The following is a 20,302-nucleotide window of genomic DNA, read 5'->3' as shown; positions in this document are numbered from 1 at the left end:
GTTGAGTATTCAAAAATAAGTACAATTAAAGTTATGGTTTAAAGTGGATTACAATTAAAGTAGGTTGGTACAGCGAATAATTATAGTAACGACGGCTGCTTTGGTCGACGGCTGATTACGACTGACTGTCCGCTCGCTATTAGATTTTCTCCGAGCTAATTTACTCAGGCTGTGCGCTCGTTATTCGCCTTGAGTGTTTTACGTTTGCGCTGCCATATGTGTTGGTATATGCGTGCTGTCACAGTGCCTCCTCACCCGACTTACATACATAGTAGTTTTACTAATTTTTTTATGAGTTTACATAAACTGCGATATTCGAACTTTGTCACATTTTTTTTGCGAATAAGACAATTTTATTTTAAGAATTCATAATGGCTGTGCGTCAAAGCAGCGAATATTTAGTAAACTTAAGTGTACATCAATTAAATTGTACCATTTGAAATGAAGAATTGACAGTGGAGAACGGTTGCACGACTCCTTGTCAACATTCCTTTCATCTTACCTGTATAACCAGATGGTTAACAGAAAACAATGCTTGTCCCTTATGTAGGCGGTCTTGCGAAACTGAGTCGCTAAAAAGTTTCAACGAACAAGATCCTACAACAATTTATACACTTTTCTCAGTCAAGGTGCAATACCAAGACGAGAAGGTGAGGTCACAAGATCTAGAGTAAATAGTAATGAAGTATTTTCCACTAGCCGTACTTCAAATCATGGCAACTGGCGAGGTAGAAATCGTGGGGGAAACAACGCTCGCACACTACAAAACTCTGGTCAGGTTTTTTATCAAAATGTTATGCATAATATGATAGAAGGTACATTTAGGGAATATGAGGAACGTGCTTCTCGACAGATGCAGTAAGAAATCACTAGGGCAGTCGCGGATTCCTTTGGGAGTTATTTCAATAATATGAGTCTGAATATACCTCGTAAGAGTAACTCAGTTAATAATAGAGTAGGACCGCAAAATAGTTCACCTCCAGGCAATGAAGTTCATTTTAACGATAACCAGTTAAATCCTCGTGCAGAACGAGATAATCTCCCGGTATCTGTAGTCGCGAAAATCGTATCGGGTTGGAATTATCTTTTGATGGTTCGTTAGATAGCATCACGGTGGATGAATTTACTTACAGAGTAAATGCGTTAACTCGATCGACCCTTCGTGGATAGTTTGATTTGCTTTGTCAAAACATCCATGTCCTTTTCAAAAGTTGGTTCTGGCGATACCATCGTTCTGCCAATGCACTTGATTGGGCAGATATATGTGAGGATATGAGGAGATATTTCAAGGATTTTCGAACCGAATTTGACATTTTAGAGACATTTGGAAATAGAAAACAGAAGATTGGGGAGTCTTTCGAAAATTATTTAGACTCTATAATGAATATAGCAGACGGGTTGCGTAGACCTCTGACAGAGCATGAAATGGTTGAGATCATTATACGGAATTTACACCCAGACATTCGGATAGAGATGCTACACCTTGATATTCGTACAATATCTAAACTTCGTAGGTCTCGCTGACGACGTGAAACCCTTTTTTCGGAAATTCAGGGAAAATCCCATCAATCCAAACCATTTTACGAGCAAAGAAGACTAGTGTCAGAAGTCGAAGTTGACCAATCGTTACCAAGCGATGTAGTTTGTGCTCTGGATCAGGCATCCAATCCAAGCGTGGGGAAGTGCAGGAACTGCGACAAAACGGGTCATAGCTATAAAGATTGCATCGAGCCTAGGCGTGTTTTCTGCTTCGGGTGTGGGTTAATTGCATTTTTCTTGCCTGATTGTCCCAGATTCCATAGTCCGGAAAACAGGGTGGGGGATGTCGGCAACAGGTCCAGACATCCCAAATGACAATCGGATGCCCAGACTCTAATATGCCCATAACTATTTTAAAACCACACAGTCAAATTTCGAGATCTTTTCCAAAATTGTATCCGTTAAGACCTTTTCATGAGCGACTCCAAGCTTATCATCAGACACGAATTTTGCACGTTTGTTTTGGTCGACGATAAAATCTAAACAAAAATCCTTAAACTCAATTTCTCAGATTTTCCAACAACCAAATGGTCTAAGACCTTATGCTACGGTAAAAATTTTAGATAAGACCTACCTTGGCTTATTGGACTCAGGAGCTTCAGTAAGTTGCGTAGGAGCGGATTTAGCAAAAGAATCGCTAGCTGAAAACGGGGGGGGGGTTAACAGAATAACATCCTGTGTGCGAACAGCTGATGGTTCTAAGCAAACGATAGCTGGTACCATAAGAGTTAATGTCACCTTCTAGTCAGAATCTCACCAGATCGAATTCTATTTAGTACCGTCTCTAGTGCAAGAGCTTTATCTAGGTATTGACTTTTGGAAGATATTCAAAATAGCCATCAATGTTGTGAGCGAAGTAGTATAGCTGCAATAGATCCTAACCAACATGTTTTAAAACCTCAAGATCAATGCAAACTAAACTCTGCTATTACGAGCTTTCCGAGTCTTGAAGTTCAAGGGCTCGGAAATACCTCACTTGTTGAGCATTCCATCGATGTTGGAGATGCCAAGCCTAAAGCAACGCCATTTTCCGGTTTCTCCGGCGGTTGAAAAACTCATGTGCAGCGAAATCGACCGGATGATATCCTTAGGGGTTATAGAAGAATCCAACAGTCCCTGGTCTTCGCCTGTTGTTTTGGTCAGGAAACCTAGAAAAGTGCGACTGTGTTTAGAGAATAGGAAGGTGAGTGCTGTCACGGTAAAGGACGCGTATCCATTGCCTCACATCGAGGGAATATTGTCCAGACTACCACGAGCAGAATTCATTTCAAGCTTGGATTTGAAAGATGCCTTCTGGCAAATACCTCTTGTTTTGAATTCTCGCGAAAAAACGGCTTTCACAATTCCGAATCGACCGCTTTATCAGTATACGGTAATGTCGTTCGGTCTGTGCAATGCACCCCAAACGATGTGCAGGTTGATGGATCGCGTTATTCCATATAATCTGAAAGAGAAGGTGTTTATTTATTTGGACGTCCTTTTGCTGTTATCTGAAACCTTTTAATCCCACCTAGAGCTACCCAAAAAAGTTGCCACTCATATTCGGTGCGCTGGTTTAACGACAAACGTCGCTAAAATTAAGTTTTTCTTAAAAGAAGTGCGATACCTCGCTTATGTTGTTGGGCAAGGTACCCTTAAAATAGATAAAGACAAAGTTTCAGCCATAGCAGACTTCCCTGTCCCAAAAACTGTGAAGCACCCTATCAGGTTTTTGGTCATGGCAGGATGGTACAGGAGGTTCATAGACAATTTTGTTGAAGTAACGCATCCTTTGACCGGACTGCTGAAAAAGCTAAAAAATTTACCTGTTCTGATGAAGCCCAACTGTCTGTTGGCGAGATTTAAAGTAAGCTTACAACTGCACCCTTTTTAGCAAACCCTGACTTTAAGAAGCCATTCATCCTTCAATGCGACCCTAGCCAACATGGTGTAGGAGCCGTTCTAGCGCAGAAGAATGATGAAGGTTTGGAGATCCTTATTGCATATATGTCTCAGAAGATGAATAAGGCTCTACAAAATTATCCTGTGACAGAACGCGAATGTTTGGCAGCAATATTGGTCATAAAAAAGTTTCGAGCGAACGTCGAAGGACAGAAATTTACAGTTATCACCGGCCATGCAAGTTTACGCTGGCTTATGAACCAGAGTGCCTTAACTGGACGTTTAGCTCGTTGGGCGTTGAAGTTCCAAGGCTTCGATTTCACCATTGGGTACAGAAAAGACAATGCAAATGTTGTACCTGTCGCTCTGTTTCGTGTTCACTGCGAAGATGAATTAGTAGCTGAAATCGAAATTGACTATGTACCAGATATTAATCTGAACTCTGAAGCGTTTGACGAACCGGAATACGTAGAGCTGAAAGGAAAGTTGTTGGAAAATCCTGCAGCATATCCTGATTTTAATATTGCAGAGAGGATTATTTACCATCGTACGGAATTCTATTCCGGGAACTCCAAACAGAATATATCCACCAGCGACTAGCAGACCCACGTGTTTCCCGAATAGTTCCCTCAGGGCTTTCCACAGACCTTACAAATTATGAAGAAAAAAAGTAGTGCAAGGTGTAGTCTTATAAAATAAAATAAGAACTAAATAAGATTTTGAAAAGTATTAAAATCTACCTTAAAAACTATTTTGAAAACGTGTTACAAAATCGATTTAAAAATTTATTGAAGAGCTAAGTTTAAAAGTTTCAAAGTTTATTTATTTGCCCAAACTAATATAATGTTTACAGATTTCTTAGGCTTTTGGTTTAGTGTTATCCCAACATACCTTAGCATTTATTTAGGCGTTTAAAATTTTACATACACATTTTACATTATTACATTACATATTTTGTGTATATTACTATGACTTAATTTTGCACAACAATAGCAAAGCTTATGTAAATTTAAAATTAATGTTTTCCAAAAAAGGGCTAAAAAAGAAATATCAATATATGCTGTTAAGTGTAAAAATTGTTGGTAATTTACTATTTTATTTATGTTATTGTGTTGTTGCCACAAATTGTGCAACATTATATACAAGATATTGTTGGTTAACATTATACGTATTGTATCTCCTATGGTAGTAAACAACTATGCTGTTATGATATATAATGTTGTTTTGTTTTAATATTTTTATATACAAAGGTGATAGATATTTTTCTCTAAGTGGTAATACTATATCATTTTGTTTCAGTACATAGTTTTGTATTAGTTCATTATCTACATATGACAAGCTGTTAACGAAGCGTTCAGATGTTTTGATCAAGAGCTTTTGTTGGTGGGTCTGGAAAGTCTGCAAGAAAGATGTTGTACAACATTGGCCCAAGCAAAGAACTTTTTGGCACACCTGCACTTACATATCGTATGATAGAGTTGTTGTCGCCATTGGCAACGTAGAATGATCGTTATCTAAGTTCATTCTACATAAATTTTTATCAAAATTGAATTTTTTGTACATCTTATAAATTATACCTTCTATCCAAGCGGTATCAAAAGCATTTTCAAGATCCAAACTAACGACAATGGTTGCTTGACGCCTATTCAGATTGGTACATACAAAATCAGATAGTATTGTCAAAGAATGACATGTGGAATGCGAAGGACGAAAGCCAAACTGATAGTCCTTTAATATCTTTTTTTCTTGAACATGAGATTTGATTTTGTCTAGTAAATATTCCTCCATTAGTTTGCTAATATTGGATAAAAGTGATATTGGGCGATAGTTAATTATGGATTTAGGGTCGGAGTTCGGCTTTGGCTCACACACAATCTTAGCTGTTTTCCTTTCTTTAGGAAAATACCCTGTTATGGATACGCATTTTCAATGGAAGCAGTAAGGAAGGCGGTCGGCATGATGTGTTGGTGCACAGTGGCTAGTCATTGTCGGCTGGGGCGGGTCCTTGCCAACCTTACTGTTCCTGCGCCATAAGCAGAAAAAAGTTCCTATCATACCTATCAAAACTGAAAGCTGTCAAAATCAAAAACCCTGACAGAAGCGCAGAGACCGACTCAAAACGCTTATCAATACAAAATAAAACAACATCCGGCCGAACCGGATGTCAGGGACAGACCGTTAACATTCAAAAATTTAAATTCAAATTCAAAAAAAACTGACGCAAAAAAACTACCGAACCGGACATGGCCGGTTACTAACGCTGAAAATCAAATTCAAAAAAAAACTGCTGAAAAATAAAATTGCAAAAAAAAAAGCTGAAAATTAAAATGAAAAAGAAATGGGCCGAATATACAGATGGGCGCCGCGGGTGTTGTTGCGACGCCCGGTACTTAGCCCACCCTCAAAATCCATGGCCACCGACGCACCTAATTTTCGGTGGCCCCTTACCTGTATGCCCTAAGTGCCTTCTAAACAAATAAGGATGTCAGCATTCCCATTTCAAATACAATTTATTTATAATTCATGGCAATTACTGCTTATTCCTTATGATTACGATTAAGTTTACATAAGTTTAAAGGTAGGTACGTTAAAAGTGAATGAAATGATGCCGTACAAAAAAAAAGAGATTCACCAGGAGTGATTAGTAAAATAAACACATATGTTTATATTTCTTTCTGTTGGCGTAAAACTTGTTTTAAATTAAGGTAATATTTACTTGTGTACTAAATTCAAGAATGATTAGCCCATCACAACTTAAATGTATGCATGTATATAAATTGAAGCTTCCTTATACTTGCTCACTTCGTTGTGGGCATATGTAGAATATCATTGTTTTTATTTTTAAATTCCCTCCTTAATAAAATTTCGTAATGGAGGCAGAAAAAAAAAATTTCAATCGACAACTAAACTAGTAAGGTCATTGTTAACTTTTGTTTCATTTAAGGATATGTGTAAGACTTATTATTAATACAAAATTAGATGTTAAATTTTACAGTGATGCTCACTAAACAAGCACTCTTGTTCTGTACATTCAAATTTATAGTAGTGATCACCGAAGCTACACATTTTTATTCTATACTACAGTCAACACTTTTTTTTCCAACTGGTATATTACTTTAATATAATAATGCCAAGCTGATAGCCATAGCGGCTAGTGCTCTTTTTGCGTTATTCTTAAAATTTATTTTAGACCTAAATATATAGAGATAATAATCGTAAAATAGCTAATGAAAAGTTCCAAATCTAGTTAACCGTATAAAGCTCGTAAACATACGTTGAAACCCATCTAATTTACGAGATTTCCAAGGTTAATGATTAACCATCATATATATAATTTCGTTCCATACAACAATGAGAATTTTGCTTTGAAAATGATAAAAATTGCGTATCATTTTTGCTGCAATTTTTTTGCTCGCAGGTGTATGTACGACATCCTACCTTCTACGAGCCTTTACATATTACAATATAACCCACGGTTCAAAACAATTTATCTAACCTTTTAACTCGGTAAAATATGTCGAATACAAAATCAAAACATTTACAAGCGAATTATCTAAATGTTGTACATAGTTTTGCTTGCTTTAGCTATATGACCATTTCATATAGGGTGGTGTGTATGCTTTGGTTATTCCTCATCGACCTGGTGCCGGTGGCAAACCTTCTTGGTTTCGTAAAAAAAACTTGTAGAGCTATTCATAAATTCACTCAAACGTAGGCAAAATATAAAGGAACGGACTCACCGCTTTACCCGCTGATATTCACTGTCGCAGTTGGCCTGGCCGCAGGCCTAGGTTCGCTGCCCGGTGGTTGTGACGGTAGCCGATATATTGTAGCCCGTATGGTCGTAGCTGATAAAGATTCGGCTATATTGTTGTAGCCGTTACAGTCGTAGCTGATAGGATTGCGCTAGTATTATTATAGCCGTTCTAGTCGTAGCTGATAGGATTGCGCTAGTATTATTATAGCCGATATGGACGTAGATGAGGAAGGTGCGGCTAGTATTGCTGTCGGTGGTACCGCCTGTTGTAGGTGTTACATTAGTGGCCGCAGGCCTATGCTCGCGGCTCCGCTGTGTGCGTTGCAGCTGGCGGTGGCGGTACGTCTGGTGGTTGTGCGCTCGTGGTTGGCGCTAATGGATGGGTTGGGGGAGATACTACTGATGGTGACGCCCGTGATAATAGTACCTAGGCGCCGTTGGTGGTGTCGAACGCTTTTCCGCAGGGGTTAGTGTTCTTAGTAAACCTAGAGGAAGAGGTTTATCTCGCTAAGTATGACTGCGAACGCCGACCTACTTCAACTGGACCTTGTGTCCACACAACATAACCTGTACAGCGTTTATTATCACCAAAATAGCCGCGTAAAGCGAGATTTATCGCAAAGAACTGTTTCGGTGCTTTGCGCTATTGACTCTTTCCTCGTTTTTAGACAGTTCCTTGGGTAAGTGCACAGCCGGCGAGGATGTTTTTCGATTCTTAAAATTTTTACGTACATCCACACACTTATCTTGCCGGAAACTCAATCCCATATTTTTCGCTAGTGATGGCCGGTCTGTCTTTTCCTTGTTTTTCGATATTTTTTTATCGCAACTTTCGCCACATCGCTAGGTGTGTTCGCGTGAACACGCTCCCAAGTGGATCGTAGCCGTAGACCGTAGCAGCAGACCGTAACAACCCTATATTATAAGATTGGTTGATTACCAAAACAATATATTTCCAGAAAAAGCAGACGTTTTCTTTAGGAGAAAATTTGATACGCCATCCTCGCCGGAGCTTTTTTTATTATTTTTAACACGCAGGCAACAGCCGATGTCATCCGCTTTTATGAACATATTGAGGTCTACATTGGACACTTGTATATGAGCCGTTTATTTTGAAAGTGGCATAAGTCATTTCCAACTCATGGTCTTAAATGCATTGTTATTTTTGAACGAATGCATATATAGATGGTTCTACAATTATAAAATAATAATAAGAAATGCATCTTTTGGATATTGGACTCTAACAAACTGGAGGCGAGGAGAGATACAAACAAATTATCACTGAACCTAAACGACATGAAATGACTTATGCCACTTTTAAAATAAACGGCTCATATTATCATCGTTGGGGATTTCACCATCGGCAGTTAAATTGTTGTCGAACGTAACAGTTGGGCTAATACCCCCACATAGTTCACTTATAGAGGTGATGCAAACTCAACCCCACCTATGTGTTCATTTTGTTTATGAACTTTTTCAAAGGAGTGGGCAAAAAGATTGACTTTATGAAAATTTTCATGTACGATGATGGCGTTTCCAAAATAAGGTGTATCAAAATCGATATCATTGTCGCAACTTATTGTTAAATCTGGAATTTGCTGCTTTGCATTTAAACCACACATACCTTTTATTTTTCTGTAAGTTTGGCTATTCATCCGTATTTTCGCAAAATAGTTAGACCAGTATTTGTTTTCGTTCTATTGTATTTGTTCTTTAATAATTTTAGTTAGGTTTCGAACTATATCTGCGAGTGTGGTTTTCGTTGCGGATTAACGCATCTATGAATAGCACGGGGCAAACGCTTTTTTCCGCAACAAGATCGAGAATATTTTGTGGCAGATTTATAAGACCACGGTTGCGAACTTTCACCTTTGGTATCAGTATAGAGTTTATGGACGCATCCATGGCAGAATTTAAATTTGTGATACCAAAATCGATTTCTTTTTCTGTGATATTACGATTAATTGGTAAATTATATTAGATAAGTTTGTTTGAAAGCACATCATTGAATCTTTTTACATCAATTTTGTCATAATTAAACCTCTCAGATAATTGACAATTGAGTACGTTATGATCTGACATTATATTTAATTCAATTGCGCTGTGATTTGATTCAAATGGAAGTGTTCTCAAACAGTCTCGATACCCATTTGGCACATCGAAATCAATTCCAACAAATGGGGTTACTAAAAATATATCTAAAAAGGATGCTGAGCTTTTAGATATCCTAGTAGGAAATTTTGTTGGGTTTAACCTTATCGCAGGACATTGCTGAAGCCAATTACTCAGAATTTTGCCATTGGGGTTGGTATATGAGTCCCCCCAGTCCGGATGACAGGCATTTAGATCTCCACCCATGACTACTTTACTTGTACTGAGAGAGTTTAACACCATATTAAGGTCACTAGTTTTTAGTAAGTCTGTTGGGCGGTTATATAAAGCTACAAACGTAATTTCTTCACCATTCGTTTTGAAAATTTTAAGTGCAATATTCTCTAAATGAATAGTATCTCCTAGATTTATAACTTTGTACTTATAGTTTTTTCGTAAATATATAGCTGTTGCTGTACTACTGGTGCGATTGTTGCCACTCACACGCTTCGCCTTGTTAACTTGCCTGATGAGGTTATAGCCACGAAAATAGACTACTTGTCGTTGAATAAGTCGGTGTTCTGCTATCAGTACTATTTCGGGCTTATGATTTTTTAGAAACTAATTATAGTAATGTCTGTTATCTCGAGATATTAAGGAATTAACATTTAAAAATATACATTTCAGGTTTTTACTACCCACCTTTAAGTCTTAGCTCGGTTAGTAGACTAAATAGTGCTATCGACTTCTCGTCATCATTTTTCAATTGTTTATATGTTTTTGTGAAAACGTCTATTCTTTTCATGCAGCCAGATAAGTTGCTACCAAAAATCTACTGCATTCTTTGTCTACTGTTTGAAATAATTTAGTACCAGTCACTTGTTTAATAGGAACAGGCTTGGTATAAATGTTAGTCTTTTTGGAACGCTTTTTGTACCTTAGGATAAGGTTTTTCATTGTTACCTGCAATTGAGGCAAATGAAGGAGAGGACTCATCAAAGATAACTGCTCTCGACAAAGGATTTTTGTTTAAGGTGGCATCAGCTGTATTTCCTAAGCCATTGCGCTCATTCAGGCGTTTAATTAATTCAAGTCTTTTGGGACATTTAGTATAGTTTGCAGGGTGCCCTTCGGTTTTACAATTTTTGCAACTAACCGGAATGCCTATATTTTTGACTAGCTGGCCTTTTTCAGGATTAGTACGAACATATTCTTTGATATTATTTTCATTGGAAGGATTTTGCATTCACCTGGGCCATGTGACTCAACACATTTAACACACCGGTATGGCATATTACAATTGCTTGCCACATGTGTATATAGTTGACAGTTTCTACACTGTGTTGGCAGCATAGGTTTTAATTTTTCAAAATTCATTTTACAATTAAGTACAGTGGCTCACAAGAACAAAACTGTAGAGCTACATAGAAAGGAAACTAGTGACGGTGACAAAAAAATTCAAATGCACAATTTTAATAAAAATATGCTTTTATTTGAACAAATACTTAATTTTCATGTGTTTACACGTTTGTGCTAATTATTTAATAAAAACTATCTCAAAAACTAAGATCATAGCTTATTTCGTGTACTGCACCCTTGTTCCTTTCCAGAGTTTCTTGTGATGTGCTGTTGTTTTTTTGGTTATTTTGTTGCATATTTGTGTTTTTATTATTGCTTTTTAAACGGTCATTCTCTTCTTGAAGAGCTGCCTTTTAAACGGTTTTATTTATCTTAACGTGACAGGCTGGTTGGTTGGATGGCTGGTTTGGATGGCTGGCTGACACGAATTTTGTAATTGAAATTTAAGTAACTTCCCGATAAGCTACAAGGTTGAAGCTTGGAATATGGTTCAGAACCCAATGACAATGAAATAATAAGAAAAAAATTGCCGCTAAGTGGCGCAAGGATCGAAATATTCACAAAAATCGTATTTGGGGTCCGATTTGGCTCATATTTAGAACACATAATACATAAAAGAATAGAAATCGACCTATGAAAAAAATCGCCGCTAGGGAGCGCAAGGATCGAGATATTCAAAATAATCGTATTTGTGGTCCGATTTGGTCCATATTTAGAACAAATAATACATACATGAATAGAAAGCGACCTATGATGTCCGATTTGGCTCATATTTTGAAAAAATATTACATATAGTCCGGTAGAAGTGATATCAAAATATTTTGGAGTTCGAAGAGGGACAAGCACACGTGGCGCAGAGTCGAGTAAAGTTTTTGGAAGGATTACGTATTGAGGACTTAGATTGTAACAAATTGTCACGAAAGTGTCTTTGTAATAATGAGTCACTAAATGAATTAAATAGAATGAGAAATAATAGGCAATTAAATAAAGACTAAAAACTGGCCGCCGTGGTGTGATGGTAGCGTGCTCCGCCTATCACACCGTATGCCCTGGGTTCAACTCCCGGGCAAAGCAACATCAAAATTTTAGAAATAAGATTTTTCAATTAGAAGAAAATTTTTCTAAGCGGGGTCGCCCCTCGGCAGTGTCTGGCAAGCGCTCCGATTGTATTTCTGCCATGAAAAGCTCTCAGTGAAAACTCATCTGCCTTGCAGATGCCGTTCGGAGTCGGCATAAAACATGTAGGTCCCGTCCGGCCAATTTGTAGGGAAAAATCAAGAGGAGCACGACGCAAATTGGAAGAGAAGCTCGGCCTTAGATCTCTTCGGAGGTTATCGCGCCTTACATTTATTTTTTTTATTTAAAAACTTAAAAATAAAATAATTAAAAAAAATTTTTTAAGTTAAACGATTTTATTGAAAACAATACTTACATGAAGTAATAATAATACGAAAAGCTAGAAAATAATTAGGTAGGTCCTAGGTACTAATCATCACACTCCTCATCAATCTAGGGCGTTGATCAGACAATTTAATAAAAGCGTTGGACGCGTCAAATTTCTATTAGTAGTCATATATAAGACCAACTGAGCCCTAATCAGGTTATGGTACGCCTCAGAAAAGAAAGCGACCTATGAAAAAAAATCGCCGCTAAGTGGCGCAAGGATCGAGATATTCACAAAACTTGTATATGTAGTCCGATTTGGCTCATATTTGGAACACATAATACATACATGAATAGAAAGCGACATATGAAAAAATCGCCGCTAGGTGGCGCAAGGATCGAGATATTAAAAAAAAAATCGTATTTGTGGTCCGATTTGGCTCATATTTGGAACACATAACACATACAAGAAAAAAATCGACGCTAGGTGGCGCAATGATCGAGATATTTAAAAAATCGTATTTAAAAAATCGTATTTGTGGTCTGATTTGGCTCATATTTGGAACACATAATACATACGTGAATAGAAAGCGACCTATGATGTCCGATTTGGGTCATATTTTGAACAAATATTACATACAGTCCGGTAGAAGTGACATCAAAATATTTTGGAGTTCGAAGATGGACAAGCATACGTGGCGCAGAGTCGAGTAAAGTCTTTGGAAGGATTACATATTGAGGACTTAGATTGTAAAAAATTGTTAGGAAAGAGTCCTTGTAATAATGAGTCACTAAATGAATTAAATAGAATGAGAAATAATAGGCAATTAAATAAAGAATAAAAACTTGAAAATAAAATAATTAAAAGAAATTTTTTAAGTTTTTATTGAAACAGTACTTACATGAAGTAATAATAATACTAAAAGCTAGTAAATAATTTAGGTAGCTCCTAGCTACTAGTCTTCACACTCCTCAGATCAGACAATTTAATAAAAGCGTTGAACGCGTCAAATTTCTATTGATAGTCATATATAAGACCAACTGAACCCTAATCAGGTTGTGCTACGCCTCACATTTTTAAAAATTTCACGCGCCCAACGCTTAAATAAATTGTCTGATCAACGCCCGAGATTGGTGAGGAGTGTGATGACTAGTACCTAGGACCTACCTAATTATTTTTTAGCTTTTAGTATTATTATTACTCCATGTAAGTATTGTTTTCAATAAAACCGTTTAACTTAAACATTTTTTGTTTAATTATTTTATTCTGCACTAATCCGTGCTATTACCGATTTTAGTTCGTTTATTTGGGTAGAGAATGATTGCAGCAACCAGCGTTGCCATATATTTTTTTCCAAGTCGTCGGACGCCGCCCAAAAAATCGTCAAAAATCGTCATATTTATGAGTTAGGACGAAGTTGGGTTATTACCAGGGGACGTACGATTGTATTCGCCGGAAACCAAAATGAGATCGCCGGATTTCATTCAAAAATATTAACTTTATATAAATCTGATCACTTTGAAATATATTCGAAATGTTTTTATAATCTATAATTTCTATGTTGTCTAATGTAATGCATTCCGGTTTCAGAAAGATATACAATATACTTATTATAATATAATAAATATTGTGTACTTGAAGCCCCTCACTCTGGAAAATTTTATTAACTTTATTAATATTTTGAAGGATATATTTCAGGAAGTAGAGATACATTTCATTCATATCATCAAAGTTATCAAGAACGGTTTTTGCACTGTCTATTTTGTCAACATTAACAGCGAAGCAGCGAAGTTAAAAAATATTTTTAATAAAGTTCTAAAACTCTGTATACTTCTGCTTCTAAGGATAGACAGCGAGATTGACATGGATGTAGCTGATTTTTTGGCTGCAATTCCAATAGCGCAATTATATTTTTCAATAGAGAACTATTGGAAACATAATTATACACATTGCGCACCAATGTTTCTACACTGCTGGGTAACTTTAAGCAGGCATACGAAGAGCAAAGCGCCAAAGAATGACATATAATTATAAAAGTAATTATGTTAGGAATTTTTTTTTTCAAAAATTCTGGCGACCGAATGCTTCGAGCCGGTCATGTTATTGGCTCCCAGCGTTGTCATATATTTTTTTTCCAAGTCGTCAGACGCCGCCCAAAATATCGTCAAAAATCGTCATATCTATGGCAACAACCAATAACAACCAAAGTTGAGTGACGAAGTTGGGTTATTAACGATTGTATTCGCCGGAAACCAAAATGAGATCGCCGAATTTCATTCAGCAATATTAATTTTAAAAGCGCTTTTCTGAAAATTACCTCGACTGTTTTTTTTTTGTTACCATGTACAACATATAAAATCGATTTCAATTAATTTTGTTTTATTTTATAAATAACAAAAACGCCTTAAAAGAAAAATTTTGTGTTACATACAAAAGGTACTTGTTTTCAGTCATTTTAACAATTATTATTTTTTTTTGGTTTTCTTTGAGCTCGAATCAAACCTCCCATATCATTTTAGTTTCTTAGTTATACATTTTATCGTTCATTTTTTTAGCATATTTATTTGCGGTTCAATATTATGTCAGGAAAAGTTATTCAGACGGTTCCAGATTTTTGTTTTGTTTAAATTTATTTTAGAAAAAATTCGTTCTACATTCGCTGAAGAGTGTGGCAAGCACATTAGATCTGCAACGAATGCAAATAAATTAGAAAAAGCATATGTAGAGGCAGCTCTTTTGATAGTAGAAGTGGTTTTCCAAAAAACTTCTGGAGGAACCTTAGAAATTTCCTTAAAATAGAGGCACTGCGGCATTTGTGGTATAGCGTTTAGTTTTTGGGTAATTTTGGCCTAACCAAAAGTCCAATTCACATCTTTTTCGTCACATTTTGTTTGGTGAAATATCATGTATAGTATACTTTATCAAAAGTTGAATACCACCAGCAGTCGGGTGAGCACGAAATGCAGCTTCCCTAAAAATTGGCGGGTAATATGGTACCCAAACGTAGGCTAATTTGGTGTAATATACCATTTAAACCGAATAATAACCAGATCAGTTTTATTAAAGAAAATATTAAATAACTTCTTTTAAAATTTACCAATTTTATTAATGGAAGATAAATAACTTCTCAAAAGATAAAATAAAATACCTCCTTGGCTCGTTGATATTAAAAATGAATAAGTTATTGAAAATATCCAAATTGCTTAAAAATTGGATTTTTTGGGAATGCAGACGTTATGAGCCCAAACCGTATCGCACTGTAAACAAGCACTCCATTCGGATATATTTCTTTCGTCCTTCCATAACTTTTCGCAAAAGGAGCAAATTGCTCTGTCTGGAGGAATTTCAAAAAAATCTCCTTGGTTTGATTCTGCGTAGTAGACGCTTACTTTCGAGTCACTGGTTAGTTCTTCACATTTAGCTTTTCTAGCTTTCGCTGCTGCTTTTTTGAAGGCTCATTTTCCTTTTTTAATTTTTGGCTTCACTTTTTCCCGGATCTTCCGAATGCTTTCTTCCAACTGATTCTTATATGGTTGTTTTGTTGATACTGTCGCTTTTGACTTTCTTCTTCTTCCGGTAGCAACTGGATTTCTAATCATTGGCAATGGTAAAATCTGCACGGGTTCTGGAGAAGTCACTCGATTTGTACTAGCTGCGGTGAAGTAAGAGTACGTCCAGTATCCGAAGTTGCATTATTTTGCTCGGAAACGTTAGAGTTTTCGGCAGTTACGTGCTCATATATATCATTTGCAGCAATATAGTCTGCATCAGTACAAAATATTTCGATCGAATGGATATATACCAAAACATCTGAAACCGTTAACTGCAACCTGGCCAGTCTGAACCTTATAAAACGCTTTGGAAAAGAGACCAACTAAATCGAATTGAGTAACGTTTCGAGCATTTTCTTTCATAAAACGCTATAATTCGTTACTATAATAAGTCTTGAGTGGGCTCATGAATGCTCTGTCTAGCCGTTGCATTTTATGAGGGGAATGCGGAGGTAATTATATCACCACACCGTTTTCACGAGCTAAGTTGATCCCTTCAATATTTATTACTGTATTTTCCATCAACAACAATCAACATTATTGGATCTATTTCTTGGTGTTTGAATATTTCAAATAAATCTTACATAGAGGGCAGGCTTAAATCGTCGTTTTGCATTACAAAATCATCCAAGCGTCATTCAAGTTGAAAATCGTCAAAATGACGACGGCGTCGTCAATCTGTCAACGCTGGCAGCAACACTGCCATTGATTGGCTGTCTATCGTCGTGTTCGCGTCGTGTTGTTGTTTACGATTCTTTCCATTTGTTAGTTTCACATTATTTTGTGCTTTCGTGTTCTCATTTGTTAGTTCGCATATTGTTGTTTTTAGTTCGGTGTCACCTTGAACTTCACTTATTCTCGAGTTCACTTGCCCAGCAGCATTTTGCACTGCGGGTATTTCATATTTTTTATTATTTATAAATTCGTTTAATGGTTTATCCAGAATTGCAAAGGGATTTTTACTATTATCCTTTTCACTTATTATATATTAGTTTGTAAAGTTTTGTTTTAAATATAATATATTTCATTTAGCAAGAAATATTACTTTTTTTTATAAACACTGTAATACACTTGTAATGAACTTAAATATAAAGATATCATTAAACTGAGTTAGAAAAGAAAATAATTCGAATACCAAAATTAGTAAAATTTTAGAATAATTTCATTAACTTTAATAATTTTCGACTAAGAATGTGATAACATTTTTCTATACATATATGCCCCTGCATAAGAATGCAATGCCAAAAAAAAACAAAACCATTCAAATAAAAGAAGGAATCGAGAAAACCTAAGCAAAAGACAAGAAAAATATGTATGCTCAAATACCTATTTGGGAAAAATAAAATAAACTGTTTCTTAATAACGTTTAGTTTTCTCCAAAATAAAGTAAATCAAACTAAGTATATTAACAGATGAAAATTTAAACTTATACAAAAAGAAAAAAATGATGAAAAACAAATTTAAGGCTAAAAAATCTTAACTTTCTAATTTCATGTAAGCATCGTTGATTAAAAACCATGAGATAGGGTATTCTCATTTTCAGGCTGCAACAAGAATTTACGCTTATATATCTGATCAGTAATAGAAAACGCGCAAAATTCTAATAAGAATTCAAAGAAAAAGTTAAAACTTTTGAGAGAAGAGAGAATGTAAGTGGAATGCGTACGAAATCATCGCAATTATATAGTAATGTCATTTCACATGAATATGATATATGTATGTAATTGCTTTGACTGAGACGTGGTTGACCGAAAATATTTCATCTAATGAGTTTTTCGATAATTATTATTATGTATATCGTAATGATCGTTGGCCTCATCCCCTTCAGCTGTGTTATTAAGACCACCCATGCTGTTGAAACCACTAGGATCAAGATCGCAATCACGTGCAATGCGACCGGGCTTCCCGCATTTGAAGCATTTGGTAACTCTTTCACTCCGCTTTTGCGAGCTCCTCCAATATTGTGTTCACACAGTCTGGCCTTTCTACCTCAACACGGCGTACTTTGAACGCTGGCTTATACAGAAGCGATGCTGTTTCCCGAATCAGAGCATGTGATACCGTTTCTGTGAATGTAGCTTTTGGGTTTGCGTATGTCTCTCGCTTCGTTTCGATATCCCGTATTCCATTAATAAAGCTCTGGATTTTTACCCTTTCGGTATATTCCACGGGCGCGTTCGCATTCGCTAAATGTGCCAGCCTTTCAACATCCGACGCAAATTCTTGCAATGTTTCACCAGGCCTCTGGAAGCGGTTCAGTAACTTCATTTGGTATATCTGTCTCCTATGCTCGATTCCGTATCGCCTCTCTAGTGCGCCCATTAATGCTTCATACCTGTTACGTTCGTACTCTGTAAGATTTCGGCAGTTGGTCTTTTCATTGCTACGAAAAGTGCAGCAACTTTGTCTTCCGCATTCCAATTGTTCACTGCTGACGTCTTCTCAAATTGAAGCTTAAAGACCTGGAAAGGAACAGAACCGTCAAAGGATGGTGTTTTTACCTTTGGATTACTCGCTTAAACTGCTAGGGCGATTTAGTTGTAACTGCTCAATACGTCCTCTGAAAGCATCCACCTCAGCCTCGATTTTTTCCTCAAACTGTAAAATTTTTGTAACCTGGGCCTACAACTTCGATGATACCCTTATCTCCTGTGCCTCCAGCTGCGAGGATATGCGGGCCTCCTGTGCTTTCGACTGCTCAGCCAACTGAGATGTCATATATGTCTTCTGTTCTTCCAATTGAGATGCTATAGGGTTTTCCTCCGATTCCAGTTGAGATGACATATTTGTGGACATTTGTGATGACATTTCTGTTATGCGTGTTTCCTGGATTCCCATTTTAGCCGATATCTGTGATAGCAAAGCCAATATCGCATTATTTTCGCCGCTTGCGACTGGACTCAGACTTCCGTTCTTCTCTTCAATTTTTGTTTTTGTCTCGACCCCATCAGGATGAAAGACATTATCGCCCTCATTAATTCCTTTCGACTCCATAGCGTCTGGCAGCCGTGCTTGTAGTTCGATCTTATTGCCGGTTGTATTCAATACACTGTTCTCCATCTCCTTTTTCAGTTGCTGGATCCTTAATTCACTTAACTTTGCCATGTCCGAGTTGTATTCGAAATCTTCAGAATTTATTCAACAATTCCTCTTCTGACACCAATTGTAACGAATTTAGTGAAATTCCGCTTATTCCAAACCTTCTGCTAACGTTTGAATCACTAAACTGTTGAATAAATAACTCCAATATTCAATAATGCAAAAATTGTCTTTATTAGACTACTTGAAAGTACTTCACAATAACACTTCACAACTGATTGCCCATGCCTCAGCTCGTACTGCTTTTATGCTCTTCGGTTTCCTCGTCGGCATACTTCTAGGCGTTTCTCCTTCTAGAATTTACTACTTCTTTACCAGCTATAAACTACAGATGCACGATTATAGCTACACGCATGGCCATATACGCGTGTATATGTGAGTGATACTCCCACCGATGATTGCATAATTTAGTGAGTAGCTCAGATATATGCATGTGCTTATGCGTTTCTCTCCGCTGCTTGTACGTACATATGTGTAGACATAATGAATGATTTGTTTATGTAGATACAAGTGACTGCTTAGTATCGGCTTACAGATGATAGTATGGCTTAGTGATGCTAAAACTCGTCACAGTATATTCTTACAGTTTCTAAGCGGGGTCGCCCCTCGGTAGTGTTTCGTGAGCACTCCGAGTGTATTTCTGCCATGAAAAGCTCTCAGTGAAAACTCATATGCTTTGCAGATGACGTTCGGAGCCGGCATAAAACAAGTAGGTCCCGTCCTGCCAATTTATCGGAAAAATTGAAACGAGCACGACGCAAAATGGAAGAGACGCTCGGCCTAAAATCTCTTCGGATCTAGATCCTGAGAGCCTCTTCTGAAGCTCATCACTATATATACGCTAATTGGCGTTTTTAGGTTTCTGTGCAAGCCAGTTCTGGGCGTCACTCCGCCAAGGTCGAAGCGAACAAATCTATGATCCGAAAAGAGTGGTCTTCAAGCACCATCCAGTTTTTTATTAAGGCTTCCCGATATCAGGATGACGTCCAGAAAATCCTGTCTGCTCCTAGTAACAAACGTGGGTACCGATCCCCTATTGCATATCTTAAAGTTATGATAAAAAACAAAATCAAAGAGTGACTCACCCCTCTCGTTCGTGTCTCCGCTGCCCCACGCTTCGTGGTGCGCATTGGCATCTCCCGCCAGTAATAGTGGATCCTTCGCCTCCCGAGCTATATTGCAGACTAGCTCCGTCGGGGGCGACACCTCAGGGGGGAGGTAGAAAGACGTCAGTGTAACATCCGTACCACCGACCGTCAACATCAAAGTTGTAGCATCCTCGTCGCTAAACTGGGGAAGAAAAAGAAAATTTATATTAGATCTTACCAAGATGCAAGCTCTCGGTCTCCCACGTGTGGAACCACTTGCCAACGTCAATCCTGCTGCTTTCAGCCCGCATATCTTGTGCCCTACTACCCAAGGCTCCTGGATAAGAGCTATGCCAGCCGCCCCACTGGAAAACTGGAGCAGCAGCGCAGCAGACGCTGCTTTACAGTGGTGGAGGTTTATTTGTGGGACTCGCGCTAAGCCGAGCACCGACCACCTCCACCACTGTCGAATCGCCGTCTTCATCAGACATTGGCTTCTCTCCAGTGTAAGCACTGAGTCTGTCCAGCGTTTGCGAGGAGAGCGAAGACGCGT

This window comes from Eurosta solidaginis, chromosome 2 (genome assembly GCF_040869045.1).
Source record: "Eurosta solidaginis isolate ZX-2024a chromosome 2, ASM4086904v1, whole genome shotgun sequence".
Lineage (NCBI taxonomy): Eukaryota > Metazoa > Arthropoda > Insecta > Diptera > Tephritidae > Eurosta > Eurosta solidaginis.
The sequence above is the reverse complement of the archived record's forward strand: the minus strand, read 5'-3'. Positions refer to the sequence as shown.